The sequence below is a fragment of the Carcharodon carcharias genome, chromosome 11, assembly GCF_017639515.1.
Source record: "Carcharodon carcharias isolate sCarCar2 chromosome 11, sCarCar2.pri, whole genome shotgun sequence".
NCBI classification, from domain to species: Eukaryota; Metazoa; Chordata; class Chondrichthyes; order Lamniformes; family Lamnidae; genus Carcharodon; species Carcharodon carcharias.
The window spans coordinates 25,921,212-25,942,798 of NC_054477.1; the positions used below are offsets into that span (position 1 = coordinate 25,921,212).

A 21,587-nucleotide genomic window follows, 5' to 3' on the forward strand; every position below is an offset into this window, starting at 1 on the left:
CTCATAGAAAGAGCCAGCACAGACATGACAGGCTGAATGGCCTCTTTCTCTGTTGTAGACATTTTATGGTTCTATTTAAGTTCAAGCTTTATTTCAATCTGAAATGCAATGTTTGACCTGTTACATCTTCTGAGCATTAAAGTAATCAATGTAATCATTCTATTCAGTGCAGCTAGTTTGAATTCTTGGTAGAAATAACATTCTTTTTTCAGCCTTCTCTGCTATTCACTGCTCTTTTCCCTTTAAATTGCCACTACATTCAGTCAGTCCTTATCAGTTAAGATTAATTTGCTGAACTCACTGTCTGATTATGCCAAGAGATAGCTATTGATGAGCTGTTCTTTTTTCACTAGTCGCACCTTGCTCTTTGAAGAAGCAACTAGAATGATCAGAGCAAAAGGTTGAAAGGAGAGAAGTACACAACAGCTTACAATGTTCCCCTTTCCCTTATTACAAGTTCAGAATGTCAGAATAACTTTCTTCAGCTACAAAGGCTCATGAATGACCTGTCACACGTAGCCTGGATACTCCTGCAGCCTGTCAGTGCACAGAGTTAATTGGAGACTATTATTCCAAATGTTCCAGACACTTCATAAGTGAAGAGAGATTCTCTATCAAATTGTCCCCCCTCTCCTGATTTACTTACTTTGTGATGTGGGCGCTGCTGGCAAGGTCAACATTGTTTGCCCATCCCAAATTGTCCTTGAGAAGGTGGCGGTGAGCCATCTTCTTCAACTGCTGCAGTCCACATGGTATACGTATGCCCATGGTAATGTTAGCAGGGGAGTTCCGTGATTTTGACCCAGTGGCAGTGAAGGAATGGTGATGTACTTCCAAGTCAGATGGTGTGTGGCTTGGAGGTGGTGAGTCTGCTGCCCTCTTCCATCGAGGCATTAGAGGTGGCCCCTGACCAGGCTGTCAAAAGAGCCTTGGCAAGTTGCTACTGTGCATCTTGTAGATGACACACACAGCTGCCACTGTGTGCCAGAGGTGGAGGGAGTGAACGCTTAAGATGGTGGCTGGGCTGACAATCAAGCAACTCCTTTTTCCAGATAGCAGGTGTCAGCACTTTCAGGACAGAGAGGAAGTGGAAGATCAAGGGAATTTTAAAAAAAATAAGTAAAAGATAAAAACATAACATAATCTAACTGAGCGCCATGAAACACATGGAATTTTTACAGGAATTTTGTTTTTTTGGGAGAGGCAAGTAATGCTTTTGGTTCAAGAGAATCATGAGGAAAGTAGGAAACCTAGAAAAGATATGGAAAATTATCAGCTCTTTCCCTTCTAATAATGTTCTTTCTGAACAACCTGGGCAGATGTTCCTTGAGAAATTGATAAACTGTATCTCACCCAAGCCTAATTAATATACCTAATACAAGGCTGTTCTTTACACTTATTCTTATTAGGTTACTTCAAAGAAGAAGGCTCTTGGTGAAGTATTTTTAAATTCAATTACACCCCCTTCCAGCTGTGTAATTAAAAAATTAGTTCAATTTATCCTCTGTTAAAATGTTACAAGGGGGTGCAATACCCGGCAAATAGATTTCCAGTCATTGTAAGATCAAGATCGGCCACTCCCAGATTACCTGACTGCATTTACATGATTGGGATGCATGGAAATGTAGATCACATACCCTTAAGACATAAACTTGAATGTGCCTTTATTGCATGTAGGGAAGGTATGGAGGGATGTGGGTGGCTGTGTGCCTCTGGCCTAGTTTGCTGTGCTCTGCATAAATTGGCTGCTGTGTTTTCCCACAAAAATAACAGTGGCTGTATTTCAAAAATAATTCAGCTGCTGCAATGTGATTTGGGACATTCTGGGGTTTTGCATGGCAATATATGATTACAATCGCTTTCATCTTTCCTGGGTCAATCAGGAAAGAAGCAATTTTATTGCAGTTCTGTCGACTGAGCTGGAATTCAGTTCATTTGGTGGGGGGGGGGGGGGGGGGGGCGCGCGCGCGCAGGCAGTGGGGATTTGAGGGGGTGGGGGGGGTTGGCGGTGGCGGGTGCAGGGAAGCCAGAGCTTGTTGAGGGAATTACTGATTCCATTGCCTATGGATTAGGCATGCAGACGTACAAAACATTGGTGACAGACAAAAACCGAGGAACATTGACAGGGAGGCTCCTTGAAGCTTGGAAAATTTAAATTGATTAATCACAGACACAGATAAACAAGCTGCTGGAAGGCAAGTTTCAGCTGTCTTGAATGCCGAACTTTACAAGACGGTTATGCTTTGAAATGTACCTTTAACTCAAAGTGAGAAAAAATCGCCTTTAAACGCCTCTGTTCGAAGACATGCTCAGGTAATCAGGTTGCCATGGGGGGAGAGAGACTCAAACAGAGACTCCTTGAAGTTTCAAGTGACAATCTTAACTCCTTTACATCTCAAAGAAAAGGGACAGCTGCTTTCTGAGATTGGGAGACAAAAATTGGGAAGATTGTCCTGCAGTCAGTTCTTGTTGAAAATAACAAGAGCGACAGCACAAGACAGTGTGAGAGAGCGGCGGAGAAATCAGAACCAGCGCAAGTGTGGGGAAGCTTCAAAAAGTGACATCAGCACAAATGTGAGAGCTGATTGGTGACTAGTGGTTAAGTGTTTTTTCTCCAGTTTTTTCTCCAGTTTAAAACAAGTTAAGCTAAGGAAAGGTAAGAGTTCTATTTGTTATTTAAAGTACATAAATAATTTAACTTTTTTTACTGTATTTAACTTAAAGCAAGGGTTTTTTTTCAACTAGAGGCATGGCAGGGCAGCTCAGCCCCGTGTTTTGTACCGCCTGCAACATGTGGGAAGTCCTAGATGCTCCTTGCACTCTGACTGCAAGGAGCAAGAAGTGCCAGCAGCTGCAGCTACTTGAGCTCCGAGTTTCTGAGTTTGAGCGGCAGCTGGAGGCACTGAAGTACATCTGCGAGGCTGAGAGTTTGGTGGATAGCATGTTTTTAGACGTGGTCACCCCACAGCTTATGTAAGTGCAGACAGAGAGGGAATGAGTGACCATCACTCGGAAGAAAGGTGTCAGGCAAGTAGTCAGGAAACCCCCAGGGTGCATCTCACTCAAAAACCATTTTTCTGTGTTGGAAAACGGTGAGAGTAATGGTTCCTCTGGGGAGTGCAGCCACGCTCATGGCACTGTGAGTGGTTCAGCTGCACATGGGGAGAGGAAAAAGAGAAGAGCAATAGGGGTAGGAGACTCGATAGTAAGGGGAACAGACAGACGTTTCTGTGGCCATTGATGAGGCTCCAGGATGGTATGCTGCCTCCCTGGTGCCAGGGTCAAGGATGTCACTGAACGGCTGCAGGGCATTCTAAAGGGGGAGGGCAAACAGACAAAGATCGTGGTACATATTGGTACCAATGACTTAGGTAGAAAGAGGGATGAGATCCTGCAAGCAGAATTTAAGGAGCTAGGAAGCAGATTAAAAAACAGGACCTCAAAGGTAATAATCTCTGGATTACTTCCAGTGCCACACGCTAGTGAGTATAGAAATAGAAGGTTAGTCCAGATGAATGCGTGGCTGGAGAGATAACGCAGGAGAGAGGGCTTTAGATTTCTGGGTCATTGGGACCGTTTCTGGGGGTGGTGGGACCTGTACAAGGCAGACAGGTTTCACCTGAACCAGAATGGGACCAAAATCCTTGTGCGGAGGTTTGCTAATGCTGTTGGGGAGGATTTAAATTAATTTGGCAGGGGGATGGGATCCTGAGAGGAGGTTCAGCAGGGGGAGATGCACAGCCAAAATTAGAAGAGAGAGCAGGTGAGTCTGGAAGGCATAGAAATTATAGACCAGTTAAGGCACAAAGGAGTTTGGCAAGGTTGGATGGTATTTATTTTAATGCAAGGAGTCTGACGAATAAGGCAGGTGAGTTTAGGGCACAAATTAATACATGGAAGTATGATGTCATTGCTGTCACAGAGACATGGTTGACAGAAGGGCAGGTTTGGCAGCACAATATTCCAGGATATAGGGTCTTCAGGCAAGACAGGGAAGGAGATCAAAGAGGAGGGGGTATCGCAATATTGATCAAGGAATCAATTACAGCAGTAAGGAGGGATGACATCTTAGAAGGCTCCTCAAATGAAGCCATATGGGTAGAACTGAAAAACAAAAAAGGAGCAATCACATTGCTGGGAGTGTACTACAAGCCCCCAAACAGTCAGAGAGAAATAGAAGAGCAGATATTTAGGCAAATTTCAGAGAAGTGTAAAAATAATATGGTAGTAACAGTGGGGGATTTCAACTTCCCCAACATTAACTGAGTTAGTCATAGTGTGACAGGTTTTTAGAGGGTGCATAATTCTTAAAATGCATCCAGGACAGCTTTTTAAGCCAGTATGTAGAAGGCCCTACAAGAGATTGGGTGGTCCTAGATTTAATTTTAGGGAATGAAGCCGGGCAAGAGACAAAGGTATCAGTGGGGGAGCATTTTGCAGAAAGTGATCATAACTTCATTAGATTCAAGGTTGTTATGGAAAAAGACAAGGATGGGCCAGAAATCAGAGTTCTAAATTGGGGAAGACCAATTTTAATAAGATCAGATATGATTTGACCAGAGTGGACTGGGAGCAGCTACTTTTAGGTAAATCAGTGTCAGAGCAGTGGGACTCATTCAATGAGGAAATAGGGAGAGTATAGGGCCAACATGTTCCAGAAGAGATAAAGGATGGGACTAACAAATCCAGGGAACCCTGGAAGTCGAGGGATATGCAGAATTGGATAAAGGGAAAATGGGAGCTTATGGCAGATACCGAGGGCACAAAACAGCAGAAGCCCTAGAGGACCATAGAATGTGTAGGGGGGAACTTAAAAAGAAAATTAGGAGACCAAAAAGGGGACATAAAAAAACATTGGCAGGTAAAATAAAGGAAAATCCAAAGTTATTTTACAAGTACATTAAGAGAGAGAGGATAACTAGGGAATGAGTAAGGCCCATTAAGGACCATAGTGGTAATTTGTGTGTGGAGCCGGAAGGCATAGGTAGGGTTCTAACTGAATACTTTGTGTCGGTGTTCACAAGTGAGAGGGACGATGTGGGTATGGAAATCAGGCAGAAGGACTGTGATATAATTAAAGAAATTAGCATAGAAAGGGAGGAGGTTCTAAGTGGTCTGGCAGGCTTAAAAGTAGATAAATCTCCAGGCCTGGCTGAAATGTATCCCAGGCTGTTGAGTGAGGCTAGGGAGGAGATAGCAGGGGCACTGGCAATAATTTTCAATACCTCTCTGGCCTCAGGAGAGGTGCCAGAGGACTGGAGGACAGCCATTGTGGTACCGTTATTCAAGGAGGGAGGAAGGGCTAACCAGGGAACTACAGGCCAGTCAGTCTAACTTCAAGTGTTCAGGAAACTATTGGAAGCAATTCTGAGGGACAGAATTAATCTACATTTGGAGAGGCAGGGATTAATCAAGGATAGTCAGCATGGTTTTGTTAAGGGGAGGTCATGTCTGACCAATTTGATTGAATTTTTCGAAGAGGTGACCAGGTGTGTAGTTGAGGGCAATGCATTTGACGTAGTCTACTTGGACTTCAGCAAGGCTTTTGATAAGGTCCCGCATGGGAGACTGACAACGAAGGTACGAGCCCATGGGATCCAAGGCAATTTGGCAAATTAGATCCAGAATTGGCTGAGTGGCAGGAAGCAGATTGTCAAGGGGTGTTTTTGTGACTGGCTGCCTGTGTCCAGTGGGGTTCCACAGGGATCAATGTTAGGTCCCTTGCTGTTTGTGGTATTTATAAACGATTTAGACTTGTATGTAGGAGGGTTGATCAGTAAGTTTGCGGATGATACAAAAATTGGTGAGGTGGTAAATAGTGAGGAGGATAGCCTTAGATTACAGGAGGGTATAGACAGGTTGGTCGGATGGGCTGATCATTGGCAAATGGAATTTAATCCAGATAAGCATGAGATGATGCACTTGGGTAGGACAAACAAGGCACAATGAATGATAGGACCCTGGGAAGTACTGAGGATCAGAGGGACCTTGGTGTGCCCATCCACCGGTCCCTTAAAATAGCGGGATGGGTAGATAAGGTGGTTAAGAAGGCATATGGGATACTTGCCTTTTTTAGCTGAAACATAGAATATAAGATCAGGGAGGTTTTGTTGGAACTGTATAAAATGCTGGTTAGGTTACAGCTAGAATATTGCATGCAGTTCTGGAATTCGCATTATAGGAAGGATGTGATTGCGCTGCAGAGAGTGCAGAGGAGATTTACCAGGATGTTACCTGGGATGGAGAGTTTTAATTTTGAGGAGAGATTGGATAGACTGGGGTTATTTTCCCTGGAACAGAGGAGATTGAGGGGGGATATGATTGAGGTGTATAAAATTATGAGGGGCATAGATAGGGTAGACAGGAAGGAACTTTTCCCCTTGGGATCAATAACCAGGTGGCATAGATTTAAGGTAAGGGGCAGGAGGTTTAGAGGGGATGTGAGGAGGAAATTTTTCACCCAGAGGGTGGTGGGAATCTGGAACTCACTGCCTGAAAGGGTGGTAGAGGTAGAAACCCTCATAACATTTAAGAAGTATTTGGATGTGTACTTGCGATGCCATGGCATACAAGGCTGTGGGCCTAGTGCTGTAAAATGGGATTAGAATGGTTAGGTACTTGTTTAACCGGTGCATACTCGATGGACTGAAGGGCCTTTTTCTGTGCTGTAGACCTCTATGACTCTATGACTGTAAAAATGATAATGCTGTAAATAAGTAGGATGCTGGTGAGAGTTTATTTTCTGTTTAAAAGGAAGGGAACCAAAACAATGGGGCTCTTGGAGATTATGGAACAAGAAGTCGCCGAGGTGGGTTTGGCAGTTGAAAATCAGGTTTGACTCAGTTCATTGGACAGCAGATGTGGATCAGATCAGTGCCAACATCCCCCGGGTACGATCCCCATTCTGGCTAAGGTGGATTCATACCTGCCTGATTTCCCTGCCCATTATGGAGGTCATGGTGCTGTGGGTTAGATCTTCCTTCAGGTAGAGAACTGAAGAAACAGCCAGGCCTGAACATTGTCCAGGTCTTGCTGCATATGCACATGGACTGCTTTGGTATCTGCTTCAGTGGACATCCCCACTTCTGACCTTATGATGATAGTCATTGCCTGGCACTTATGTGGCGCAAATGTTGCTTGCCATTTGTCAGCCCAAGCCTGGATATTGTCCAGGTCTTGGTGCATTTGGACATGGACTGCTTCAGTACCTGAGGAGCCGCGAATGGTGCTGAACATTGAGCAATCATCAGCGAACATCCCCACTTCTGACCTTATGATGGAAGGAAGGTCATTGCTAAAGCAGCTGAAGATGTTTGGGCCTAGGATACTACGCTGAGGAACTCCTGCAGTGATGTTGTGCAACTGACATGATTGACCTCCAACAACCACAACCATCTTCCATTCTGCTAGGTATGACACCAACCAACAGAGAGTTTTCCCCCTGATTTCCATTGACTCCAGTTTTATCAGGGCTCCTTGATGCCACAATCGTTCAAATGCTGCCTTGATATCAAGGGCAGTCACTCTCACCTCACCTTATCTACATTTACCCTGTTACCCCCTGTAAGAATTTTGCAAGTTTCAATTAGGTCACCCCTCATACTTCAAAACTCTAGGGAATACAGACCTGGTGTCCCCCATTTCCCCTCATAAAACTATCCCACCATCCCAGGGTTTAACTTGATGAACCTCCGTTGCACCCCTTCCATGTTAAGTATATTCCTCCTTGGATAAGGGGACCAAAACTCAATAATCCAGGTGAGGTCTCACCAAGCTCTATACAACTGCAGCAAGACATTTTTCACTCCTGTACTCAAATCCCCTGTGGTGAAGGCCAACATTTCATTTGGTTTCCTAATTGTTTGCTGAACTGCATGCTAACTTCTAGTCACTTGTGAACAAGGGCATCCAGGTCCCTTTGGATAACCGCCCTTCACAACCTCTCACCTTTAAAGAAATATTCTGACTTTCTGTTTTTGCTACCAAAATGAATATCTTCACACTTATTCACATTGAATTCCTTCTGTGGGCAGCTGCCAGATTTCAAATAAAATTAAAGGGTCATTACATTGTGGAAGCTTTTTATGGATGCAGGAAAAAGCAAAGCTAACAATTAATATTTAACATTATTTATAAGGCTAACATCAGCAAGCTTCTGCAAATGAGTTAACAGAGAATCTTTATGCTGTGTTCATGGTTTTGTGCTAATATTAGGAAGGCGACCTGTTTAAGGCCAGGCAACAATCATTTTTTTCCCCAATTAGTGACCTCTTTGATTACAAATATCGTGTAAAGTTGTTTTTCTTAAAACTCAAAATAAGGTTAAAAGGTAATGCCTTAATGTAATGCAACTGGTGATTGCTGTTCATTTAGAATATCAATGAATAAGTAGAAATTTGGCAGTTTATAATCACCCTTACGCAATGGTTGCTTGGTGGAACTGGGCAAAGATGGGGGAGGAGCTGACACAAGCATATCTAGGAGGAGAATGGTCAATCTTGCTGTTGGGACATTCCTGTTCTAGGGGAGGGTTGCTGGGGCTAAAAATGAGCCAATCATGGTTCGTCACTAAGAAAGAGGAGACAATTATGAACTGTCGCTATCAAAGAAAGGGGCCAATCATGGACCGTCGCTATGAAAGGAGCCAATCATGGACTGTTGCTATCAGAGAAAGGTGCCAATCAGAAAGTGTGTCGATGGCAGGGCAGGAAGCAAAGGCCTATCTGAGCATGGTGTTCGTTAAGCTCAAAGCCACTACTGCAGCCAGACAAGGAAGGGGATAGCCTGGTCAGCTATCTGAACAGAAGATGGACAAGGACGGATCGACCACCCAATCCTACCTGTTTCTCGGGAAAACCAAGCAACTAAAGCACGGGGTGAGTAGTTACTGGTATAAGTATTATATAATTATATATTATATAATAAAGTGCATTTGTTTTGAGAAAAAGTCTTGAGTTTTGGATCATTGATATCCAGAGTAAACCTCCGAATGCAGATGGTAGGAATAGCCTACAATCCGCCATGTTCTAGCACATTCACGTAGACTATCCAAGCCCTCTTGAAGCCTCTTTACATCCTGCTCATAACTTATATTCCCACCCAGTTTGGTGTCATCAACAAATTTGAAATATTACAATTATTCCAGAGATATTACAATTGGGCAGAGTCAACATGGAATTATGAAAGGGAAATCATGTTTGACAAACTTGTTGGAGTTTTTTGAGGATGTCACATGTAGCATTTATAAAGGAGAACCAGTGAATGTGGCATATTTGGATTTTCAGAAGACTTTTGAAAAGGTCCCAGGTAGGAGGTTAGTAAATAAAATTAGAGTGCATGGGATTCCAAATCATTTATATAGATTGTGAACAGCTGTGGCCCAGGCACTGATCCTTGTGATACCCAACTAGTAACAGCCTGCCATCTTGAGAATGATCCATTTATTCCGACTCTCTGATTTATGTCTGTTAACCATTTCTCAATCCATACTAGTATATTTTCCCCAATCCCATGCACTCTAATTTTATTTACTAACCTGCATGGGACCTTTTCAAAAGTCTTCTGAAAATCCAAATATACCACATTCACTGGTTCTCCTTTTTCTATGCTACAAGCAACATCCTCAAAAAACTCCAACAAGTTTGTCAAATATGACTTCCCTTTCATAATTCTATGTTGACTCTGCCCAATTTTATCATTCATTCCAAAATGTCCAGTTATCACATCCTTTATAATAGATTCTAACATTTTCCCTACTATTGACACAAACTAACAGGACTGTAATCCTCCATTCTCCTTCTCCCTCCCTTAGTAAATGATGGGGTTACACTTGGTACTTTCCAGCCCACGGGAACCTTTCCAAAGTCTATAGAATTTTGAAAGACAAACACCAATGCATCCACTATCTCTCTAGCCACCTCCTTCAACACTCTGGGATGAAGCTCATCTGGTCCTGCGGATTTATCAACCTGCAATCCAGTTAACTTTTCAAGTGTTACCTTCTTACTAATACTAATTTCTTTTAGTTCCTCAGTGTCACAAGTCTCTTGGTCGCCTAGTATTTCTGGGAGATTTTCTGTATCTTCTTCCGTGAGGACAGATGCAAAATAACTGTTTAGTTTCTCGGCCATTACCCTGTTCTCCACTATAAACTTTCCTGTCCCTACCTGTAATGTGCTCACATCTGTCCTAGCAAATCTTTTCCTTTTCACATACCAAAAGAAGTTTTTGAAGTCCGCCTTTATGTTCCTTGCTAGTTTGCTTTCATATATTATTTTCCCTTTCTTAATCAATTTCTTAATCCTCCTTTGCTGGGTTCTAAATTGCTCTCAATCCTCAGACTTACCACTTTTTCTGGCATCCTTATAAGCCACTTCCTTTGATCTAATGCAATCTTTAACTTCTTTCATTAACCACATTGAATTTACTCTTCTATTTGGATTTTTGTGCCTTAGAGGAATGTATATCTATTGTAGACCATGTAGTATTTCTTTAAATACTAGCCATTGCCTGTCTACCATCAAATCTTTTAATGTATTTTTCCCAAACCACCATAGCCAACTCATACATTCATACCCTTCAGACCTTCATAATTTCCTTTCTTCAGATTTAAGACTCTAGTTTCGGAATGAACAATATTGCAAACTTAATGCAAAATTCTATCATATTATGGTTACTATTTCCCAAAGGCTCCTTTACAGGAAGGTTATTAATTAGCCCTTTCTCATTACACAACACTAAATCCAAAATAGCCCGATCCCTAGTTGGCTCCTTAATGTACTGCTCCAGAAGACAGGTTATCGGGCACTTTTAAAATTAGGGGTCGCTCTTTTAGGACAGAGATGAGAATCGTTTTCTCTCAGAGGGTTGTGTGGCTTTAGAACTCGCTGCCTTAGAAGGTGGTGTCATTGAATACTTTTAAGGCAGAGGTAGATAGATTATTAGGCAAGGGAATCAAAGGGTATCGGGGTTAGATGGTAATGTGGAAATCAAAACACAAGATCAGCCATAATCTTATTGAATGGAGGAGCAGGCTCAAAGGACCGAATGGTCTACTCCTGTTCCTATTTCTTATGTCCTTGTGTAGAGACTCATCCTGTGCACACTCCAGAAATTCTTCCCCCAGAGCATTAATGCTGACTTGGTTAACCCAGTCTATGTGTAAATTGTTGCGGCCATTATTACTCTATTAGCCTCATTTCATGCATCTCTAATTTCCTGATTTCTACTGTGCTCAATATTACCACTACAGTTTGTTAGCCTATAAGCAACTCCCACCAATGTTTACTGCCCCTTACTGTTTCTTAGCTCCACCCAAACTGATTCTACATCTTGATCCTTCAATCTAAGACCCTCTCTTACTAATATACTTGACCTTGTCCCTTATTAAGAGTGCTACCCCACCTCCTTTTCCTTTTTGCCTATCCTGCCTAAATGCTGAATATCCTTGGATATTCAGTTCTCAGTCTTAGTCACCCTGTGGCCACGTCTCTGCAATAGCGATTAAATCACACCGATTTATATCAATTTGTGCCTTCAAATCATCAGCCTTTTCGCGAATGCTTCATGCATTCAGATTGAGTGCCTTTAATTCTGCTTTTTTAACTTTATTCTCTATTCTGATCTTATTTGATGCTTGCCTGTGCTTCATCTGTCTTCTATTTTAGCTTTCAACTTTTCTACTTCCTTTTATGAATTTTGCTTCCATCAAATCTGAGCTCCTTCTCAGGTTCCCCCTGTCAATCTAGTTTAAACCCTCCCCAACAGCATCAACAAACCTACCTGTGAGGATGTTAGTCTCGGTCCTGTAAGATGCAGCCCGCCCATATTGTACAAGTCCCACCTTCCCCAAAACTGGTCCCATTGCCTCAGAAATCTGATCTCCTCCCTCCTACACCAACTCTATAGCCAATTGCCCATTTCCCCTGTTTCTATGCTCACTAGCAGATGGGACTGGAAGTAATCATGAGATTACTACTTTAGAGGCTCTGCTTTTCAATCTCCTTCCTAGCTCTCTGAAATCTGCTTTCACCCCCCTTCCTGCCTATGAGATTAGCGCTGACATGGGCTACAGCCTCTGGCTGTTCAACCTCTCCTGGAAAAATGTCCTCCAGCCGCTCCATGATATCCTTGACCCTGGCACCAAGGAGACAACACACCATCCTGTAGTCACGTCTACAGCCACAAAAATGCCTGTCTCTTCCTCTAACTAACAAAGCCCCTATCACTAAAGCTCTTCCACTCTTCTTCCTTCCCTCCTGCACAGCTGAGCCAGCCTTGGTGCTTGGCTCTGACTACACTCCCCCGAGGAGCCAACGGCCTCAACAGTATCCAAAACAGAAATCCGATTAGTGAGCAGGATCTTCAGGGACTCCTGCAGTTCCTGCCTGGTTCTCTTGGATTGCCTACCATTCCCTTTCTGCCTCCATGCTCCCAATCTGTGGTGTGATCACTTCTCTGAACGTGCTACCCACGTAGCCCTCAGCTTCGCAGATGTGCCATAGTAACTACAGCCACCACTTGAGCTCTGAAACCTGGAGCTTAAGTTTCTACAGCTGGTGACACTTCATGCACATGTTGTCGCCTAGGTCACTGGTAGTGTCCATGACTTCCCACATACTACAGGACATACATTCCACGTGACTGAGCTGCCCTGCCATGTCTTAACTTTACTTCACTTACATTAACTCTATTTTACTTTGGTTTTATTATATTGATTTTACTTGGTCTTAACTTAATAAACCTTACAACTATTGATAAACCTTACCAGTACTGAGAAATTTGACTGGTGCTTAACACACTTTATGGCTAGTAATAAACCTAAATTAAAACACCTCTTTCCCCCATGCACCTAATTCCCACATGAATCTAATTCACTATTCACTTGGGCTCTGTCTCACTCAGATATAGTCTCCTGACTGTGTGCCCCTTACTGACCATGCAGTTTGAAATGCTTGACTCTTATATAGACCATCTGATGAGTCAATAGCTAGTTTAGCTTCCAATTAACCACAAATTGTACCAACTGCTTTCAGCTGATTGACAGATAACTGCCACCAGCATCAGTTCCCTATTTAACAAGGTAGAACTAACAATTTTCAAGTAAATTAGACTATGTCAGATCTCGACTCTTAATCTATATTTAATCCCAAAAAAGACTTAACAGGACTTAACATGTGAACCTAATTCGCCACACACTCAAGTTTTGCCTCCTGGCAGTGCGCCCCTTACTGAAGAAGATATACCTGTGTTTGTTTGTGTCTAAATGTACACCACATTTAGAGGGCATTGATGTTAATGCAATTTGCACATTATAAGAATGGATGGTAAAACTACAACTTTGCCATTGCTTGTCACATCAAGAACACTCCGATAGCCTCCTCCAGCTCTTCTATTCCTCCAAGACATCTGCACTCCTCCAATTTTCACCTTTTTGCATCCCAAATTTTCATCATGCTGCTATTGCTGATCATTTCTTCAGCTGTCAAGGCCCTAAACTCTGAGATTCCCTGCTTAAACCTTTCCTTCTCTGTACCTTTCCCTTCTCCTTTAAGTCACATCCTAATACCTATCTCCTTAAACAAACTTTTGGTCACTTGTCCCAATATTTCCTTATGTGCTCAGTGTCAAATTTTATTTGATACCTCCTGTAAAGTGCCTTAAGTCATTTTACCCTGTTAAAGGGGCTAAATAAATGCAAGTTGTTATTGGATGCTGGGCTGAGGCCATGAATGTACTATGTTTTGGAAAGCAGGAAGGCTCCAAAGGAAAATGAATGTCTACAAGAGAATTCAATGGTTCATCCTGTAGCATCTCTTTCAAGAATAGTCTCATTATGCCTCTCCTCTGAGGAAAAGTGTCTGAGGACAGCAAGGCTTTAATCCACCAAAAAAAATTAAGGAATGTCATAGCAGCAAGATACCATCCAGAATTTTTTAAGGGATGATTATTCTGAGACTCGTGGCCCAGGTGTGTCATTGCTGTGCTATGTCTGATCTACTGCTGCCTGAAAGAGCCAGCCCATTTAATATGTTATAATTGGCTTCAGTAGAAATGGCAAATGGTTTGCTTCATTTGCCGGATACAGGCAGCTGCCTATGAAAGTCGTGAATGGCTTAATTGGTGTGCACTGCACATCAGGTATACACATACACAGATGGTTGATTTTCCTCAGCCATTTTAAACGAAGATAAATTCTCAGCCATTGGGCATGCCCAGTGTTTGTCCAGTCTATATAAATGAGTTGAACCTGCTGAACATTGAAATGGGTTCAGCAAAGGTCATCAATCAAGAGAACAATCAGGGCCATACTGCGATCACTCAGTATACGACCCCACCAATCAATTTGTGTTGTCTGTTATGGATTAGAAATTGATCCTCATTGTGCCTGCTTTCCAGGCAGAAAAAGGAGGTAACTGACTTGTGCCTGCATTACTGGTGCCACCATATTGATATAAACGGTTTTCCAGGCCGGATGCCAAAAGTGGACATTATTGAGAAGTCTAATACCTGTTCAAAGACCCTTCCGGAAATAGTTGTCAGCACTGAGTGGTCTGGACATTAGGTCTGCTCTGCTCAGTTTTTTGGTTCAACAAGCAGTCTAGCCAGTGGTTTTTAAAGGAACTCCTTGGTGGCTGCCACCAATAAGATAAAATTAATTATTTTAAATTTACATTTCTCTGGAGCCCAAGGAAGGATAGTAAAGGCTGGGGAGTGATGGTCAGACCACTTCACCTGGCTCCAACAATAACATCAACAAATTGTGTTTGTAAAGCGCCTTTTGTGCAGAGAAATGTCTCATGGTGCCTCACAGGAGCATTATCAAGCAAAACTTGAGACCAAGTCATGTAATGAGATATTAGGGCAGATAAGGAGCATCTTAAAGGAGGAGCAAGAGGAAGAGAGGAGGAAAGGTTTAGAGAGGGAATTCTAGAGCTTAGGGTCAAGGCAGCAGAAGGCATGGCCACCAATGGCAGAGCCATTAAAATTGGGAATACATATGAGGCCAGAATTAGAGAGGCGCAGAGATCTTGGAGGGCAATGGGGCTGGAGGAAATTACAGAAATAGGGAGCAGTGTGGCCCTGAGAGATATGAAAACAAGGATGGGAATTTTAAAACTGACTGAGGTGATGTTACTGTAACAAGCTTTGACCTGGATGCAGTACAGTAAGGACATTCTGTTATTTCTTCAAAATGCCTCTGCAATCTGTAATTATTTTCAGGACTGTTTGAAAAGAACTATAAGCGTTTTCATCAATTGTAAAGGGACCCAGTGTACTTTTCTTAGATAATAAGAAATACTGGTCCATATGACCTTCCCACCTTTGACCTGGAAGCAGTACCAACAGAAAGGAAGTTAAGATATGGATGCCATGTGGATAGACACACAGGAAAGCTACAAACAGGAGCTGTAGGGTGAAGGCCCACAAAGACACACAAGTCAGGAGTGTGATGGAATACTCCCCACTTGCCTGGATGAATGTAGCTCCCACAACACTCAAGAAGCTTGACACCATTCAGGACAAAACAGCCCACTTGATTGGAACCATATCCACGAATATTCACTCCCTCCACCACCAACACACAGTAGCAGCAGTGTGTACCATCTACAAGATGCACAGCAGGAATTCACCAAGGCTCCTTTGAAAGCACCTTCCAAACCCACAACCACTAACTTCTAGAAGGGCAAGGGCAGCAGACAGATACCACCACCTGGAAGTTCTCCACCAAGTAACTCACTAACCTGACTTGAAAATATATCACCGTTTGTTCACGGTTGCTGGGTCAAAATCCTGGAACTCTCTCTCTAACAGCACTGTGGGTGTACCTACACCACATGGACTGCGGCTGTTCAAGACCTTCTCCACCACCTTCTCAAGGGCAACTAGGGATGGGCAACAAATGCTGGCCCAGCCAGTGAAGCCCACATCCCATGAATGAAAAAAAAAATATTTAGCTAGAGGAGATGTATGCTCATTCAGTACTGGATGTCAGGGAAGCTGTTTGGTAATTTAAAGACAGTGAAGAGGCTGAGTGAGGAGATGGTGAGGTAGAGGTAGGCCTTGTCTGCGTACATGTGGAAACAGGCTGTGTTTTCAGATGATGTCGCCGGTGGGTAACATATAGATGAGCAATAGTGTGAAGATTAGATTCTGGGGTACACCAGAGGTAATGGTGAGGAAACAGGAAGAGAAGACTTGATGGCAATTTTCTGGCTATGATTAGATGGATAAAAATGAAACCAGGTGAACTTAGTCCACCCAGCTGGACAACAGTGGAGAGGGGTTGGAGGAGGATGGTGTGGTCAACCATGTCAAAGGCTGCAGACAAGTCACGAAGGATGAAGATGGATGGTTTATCTCTGTCATAGTCACGTAGGATGTCATTTGTGTCTTTGATAAGATCTGTTTCGGGTCTGTGACAGAACAGAAACCTGTTCAGGAGGATTCAAAGATCGAATTCCAAGAAGGATGGGCATGCATGTGGGAGGCAACAGCACTTTCAAAGACTTTGGAAAAGATGGGGTGCTCCTGAAGACTGCCGTCATCCCTGCCTCTCCTTTGCTCCTCCCCTGCCCTCCCAGGGCTTATATGAGGGCTTCTGCCAGTATCACAGCAGCCCAAAATTGAATTCCACTTCACTGGTAGGCTGTCTAGGAAAACAACTCACTGGATGATAGGATCAGAGGCACAGCCCATGAGTGGGCACAGGGATTGTCCCCAGTTCTGTGTTTGTGTAGAACCGGCAGTACTTACAAATTTCTGCTCTTGTTGATAGAAAAGATATAATGCCTTAATCTATGTGACTGACTGCAAGCTTTGAGTTTATTTGCAGATGTTTTATATAATATTGTAGAAAGATCACAAAACACATGTAAAAATAAAGAGGCAGGCATCTGAACCAAGCTGTAGACACAGCACCAGTAATAAAGTTATAATCGTCAACCTCAACACAGCAATTACTGAGGACATGGAATAGAGAAGAATGTTATGGAATGTAATCTAATAATACAATAATTATATAATAAATATCCAAAATAGCAAAATATTCAGCTAGAAGTTATGCTATAATCTCTTCCAAAGGAAATAAGTGAATTACTTTCAACTCTAACCCCTCATCCCCAAACGCACATGCATTAGAGTGTTCACTGTTTTAAGAAAACAATGGAAAGGTAACTCCATTACTGGATATTTTACAAATAATTATTCTGGAATCACATTCAATACCATCACCCTTCATTCCATTTCCCAGATTATCAACCAGAATTTCTACAGCTCAAAACATTGCAGGAAATGCTGGGTTGAATTTTCTCACTTCGGTCATGATCCCGGCATCAGTCTCAATTCCAGATCAGGAACTCGGAAGCAGCTATGGTGGTTATGTTGATTATGATCTTCCTGGAGGTGACTAATTAAGAAGCCACCTCATGGTGCCCCATCCAGTTAAAGAAGGCCCGATAGGAGGACTTGCAGCAATGTTCAGCTGACACCCCAGTGGGAGAGGCAGGTGCTGCTGAAACAGGCAGGTAGGCGACTGGCACTTCAAAATGGAGCTGCTCTCTTCAGCAATGGGAGAAATGGAAAACAACAAATGGCCAAAGGTCAGTCCATCATTGTAGGCCGGAGAGCCAGGATAGCGTGTGGTCACAGGTGTAGCTGTTGCATCCCAGTGGGTCCATACTGGGTTGAGCAAGAAGAGGCATTGATAGCCTCTCGACATGCCACTGGCCAGCTGTCTTCAGTTAAGTGATGGGCTCTGGCTTCAGCGGTGGTGGTGGAGGGGAAATTCAGCTCATTGTCTCATTGCACAGACCCTCAATGTTTCATTTTTTTCTGTCATTTGTTACTCATCTTTTTTTGCTGAATAAAACCATATCCTGTTTTTTTTTCATTAAGTGCATTGAACTTGTTTTCATTTGCCCAGTCAGTGTATTGTGGGTATCAGAGGTACCATGCCAAATTTTGACAACTCCCACTAATTTCCATTATATACCAGAGGTGCACTGAACTATAGTGAATAGTGAGCATTCTATAGTGTTTTATGTATCACATTTAACAATGACAGCAACTTATTTATATAGCACGTTTAACATAATAAAACATCCCAATTCACAGGTGCATTATAAAACAAAATATGACACCGACACATAAGAAGATAATAAGAGGACCAAGTGCTTAGTCCAAGGGATAAGTGCCTTAAAAGAGGAAAGTAAGGCAGAGAGGCAGAGATATAGGGAGGGTATTCCAGAGCTCAGGGCCTAGGAAACTGAAGATATGACCACCAACTTGGGGAGGTGGTGGTGTAGTGGTATTGTCACTGGGACTGGTAATCTAGTAAGACTCAGGGTAATGCTCTGGGGAGATCTAGGTTCACATCCCACCAAGGCAGATGGTGGAATCTGAATTCAGTAAATATTTGGAATTAAAAGTCTAATGATTATTGTAAAAGCCTATCACTAATGTCCTTTAGGGAAGGCAGAATCTGTTGTCCTCGCCTGGTCTGGCCTACATGTGACTCCAGACCTTGACTCTTAGTGGTGCCCACATCCAATGAATGAATAAAAAAAACAATGGAGCAATTAGGAGATGTACAAGAGACCAGAATCAGAGGGGTGCGGATATCTTGCAAAGTTGTGAGGCTGTAGGAGATTTCAGAGGTAGGGAGGAGCAAGGCCAATGAGGGGTTAAAAACAAGGATTTTTAAAATCAAGACAGGAGCTAGGTCAGCAAGCACAGGGGTGATAGGTCAATGGTGTATATTAAGACATGGGCCTATATTAAGACGTTTAAGATGACCCACATTAAACATAAACCATACAGTAGATTGAAGTAAAAGATTTCCTTAGTTAGCATCAACGAAAGAACAGAAAGACCTAAGACATTATAAGTGTGGAACTTCTCCAAATACTGCTGAAAAAAGAGACATGCTTTTGAATCTTTATGTATCAGGGTTAGCCTGCCTGGTTTGAAATTAAGCAAAAGCTTGGCAGTTAACTGCTCCCTGCTGAATTCTCCATGAATATGCCTCTACCAATCAGAGTCCACTTGCCAACCGATCCGCACTCTCTTCTCATGCAGTATAAATCATTGTTCTCTTTATAACTGGTATTCTTGCAAATTCTGTCCTGATAAGTGCAAGCTGAAAAGCTTTGACAGCATGTCTCTTTTTTCAGCAAATACTTAAATTCTGTACTATCAAATGACTATTCTCCAAATACCTTTCCCAAATGAAAACTTGTCTGCAGTTGCAGTGAGTTAAATCAGCCAAGTCATAATTCCTGTCCTATGGGGAAGCTCGGAAACTGGCAGAGTGGGAAATCTGAATCTGACAAGCTCAATATGGCTGTAAAAATGGGAATGGGAGCCAGCTGCTGCCTAGTTCTGATGGTTCATGCACTGGAACAGCTGCTTGGAGTGGGCTCATTTGCCCGATGGCCACATTTGAAGACTTCATTTTTTTCAGCTGTGGAGGACCATGATTTCCATTGTGGCTGCTGTCTGGAGTTTGAGAAATTTAGGTCTGCTGACATTTAACAATCAAGTTGCTACCAGACAGTTCCAATGAACAGTCAGCCTCAAGTGAAGTAAAGGTCACCATTTCAGAGTACATCACACCCCTACAGTATTAATGCAAGTGGAGTAGTCATACTCCCAGTGATCATGGTTCCAGTCACAGGTCAACAATTGACCTCCCCTTCTCCAGGCTATTAATGGGATGTACAACTTGGACGATGCCATTGATAATCCTTTAGGAATATGAAAGTGATAGCCTGCAGAACTTAAACTTGGCAGATAGATGCCAGGTTAAGTCTTCACCATTTTCAGGAGATAAATAAAACTGTTGATGCTCAAAGCAGCCAGCAACCCGTCGCTGACTGCTGACATTTAATATTGCAGCTTCCGACACACGTGACATTCTCAATATGTCATGTGCTACCGACCAGAACCTCTATTTAAAAAAAATAATTAAATGAACAGACCTTATATTATCATGCAAGGACAATTCATTTTGCAAACGAGTACAACATCTCACAACAAGAATTACCTGCCCCAAAGTACCAATGTATTAAATCCATCTTGTATATTTTCTGAAATATGGGTACTTTTTAACTGCACTGAAGTCTCTAAGGTTTCCAAGCAGCCACTTTTTAAACACTGGATGAGTAAGAGAAAAGATGAAATACTGCTGTTTATAATGACCTTATTATGTTGTCAAACTGTCTTGAAATGCTTTGAATAATGAATTCTGTTTTGGCTGCAGTGATTGCTTTGTAGGCAAGCATTCCTCAAAAAAAAACCCTCAAGTGTCAAAGGCATGCCAAGCTACTCCTGTTCAATCCAACAGGCCTACTCCTGCTCCTAATTTGTATGTTCATTTGTTAGTATGTAGGCTATACTGTTGTAAGGAGGGCAGTCATTGACAATGGGCTCAAATTCCCCTCTGGCAGGCAGTAATGGCATTCTGCTCCAGAACTGAGAATGCTTGAAGAAGGAGAGGAGGATTCAAGTGTCATCTCAACCACAGCTTTTTATAATGCAGTGGGTTTGTACGGAGATCTAGGATTGAGTGGGATTTTTTCCTCATGAACACTGACCTGAACTTCTCTCTGACGCACCAGCTGCTGTCAAAAGAAAAATGCTCCACCTGCCTCACTGCACAGCATCAGGAATCTTGAAACACTCCAGAAGATAATTGACAGACTTTTGTAAACAAGGCCCAGAATCTGTCAATTTGATGCTTTTTCTGTCATCATAGTGCAATCTCGAAGGAGCCAGACAGATTTACATATTCAGATTTGAGCTTTGTTGAGTAGGTGGAACCCTTAAAGGAATTGGCACTTGACCATAGTTGGGCTCCCACACAAGTGCAACTAATTCCAGTGCTTCACTCAAATGTACACAATGGCAAGAGACACTGAGTGAACCTTCCCCTTCAAATTGGCATGTCCTGTGCTATTAGTGCATGGGGATTACATTTCAAATTCAAGTTTAAAAGCATGAATACAATGTATCGCTTGCATATCCCGGACTTTTACAGTGTTATATTTCCCCCGTTAAAATATACAACTTACTGCATTGACATTAAAAGTGTCTAATAAATATTGTCTATATGCCTTTCTGACTGCAAATTATTTCTTGATAAACTTGCAGTTGATCCTTCAGCATGAATGTCATTGCACCCTGAAAAGAGAGAGCACTGAAATGCAGAGATCTGCATCGGGGGCCACACTTGTTAGATAAACCTGCATCCACCAAGTTTGCAGTGTGTTATAAAAATAACTGATCCCCTGGAGTGCTTTTCTCAGCTGTAATCTCATCTCAAAATTTACATTAAACTTGATTTGAGCTTTGCACTTGTGCTTTATGGCATCATTTGAACCTTCCATTAGATTACTGCTGCCTTCTTCTCATTTTGAGATATCAATTATTCTCTATCTGAAACCATTACTGTGTACTCCCTATTATATGATTGCTGTCTGATCATTCATAAAACAATGGGATTATGGCTTTATTTTCCATTTGACTATATATATTATATATATACACATGTAAAGTAAAATAATGTACCATAATTCATATAATATATT

At 42.4% G+C, this 21,587-nt stretch overlaps 1 protein-coding gene across 2 annotated transcripts in view; it reads right to left on the reverse strand.

The window, feature by feature from the left end:
- The window catches only part of LOC121284106 (gamma-aminobutyric acid receptor subunit gamma-3), a 661,993-nt gene that overhangs the window by 625,271 nt on the left and 15,135 nt on the right, over positions 1-21,587 (reverse strand). The window lies entirely within an intron of this gene.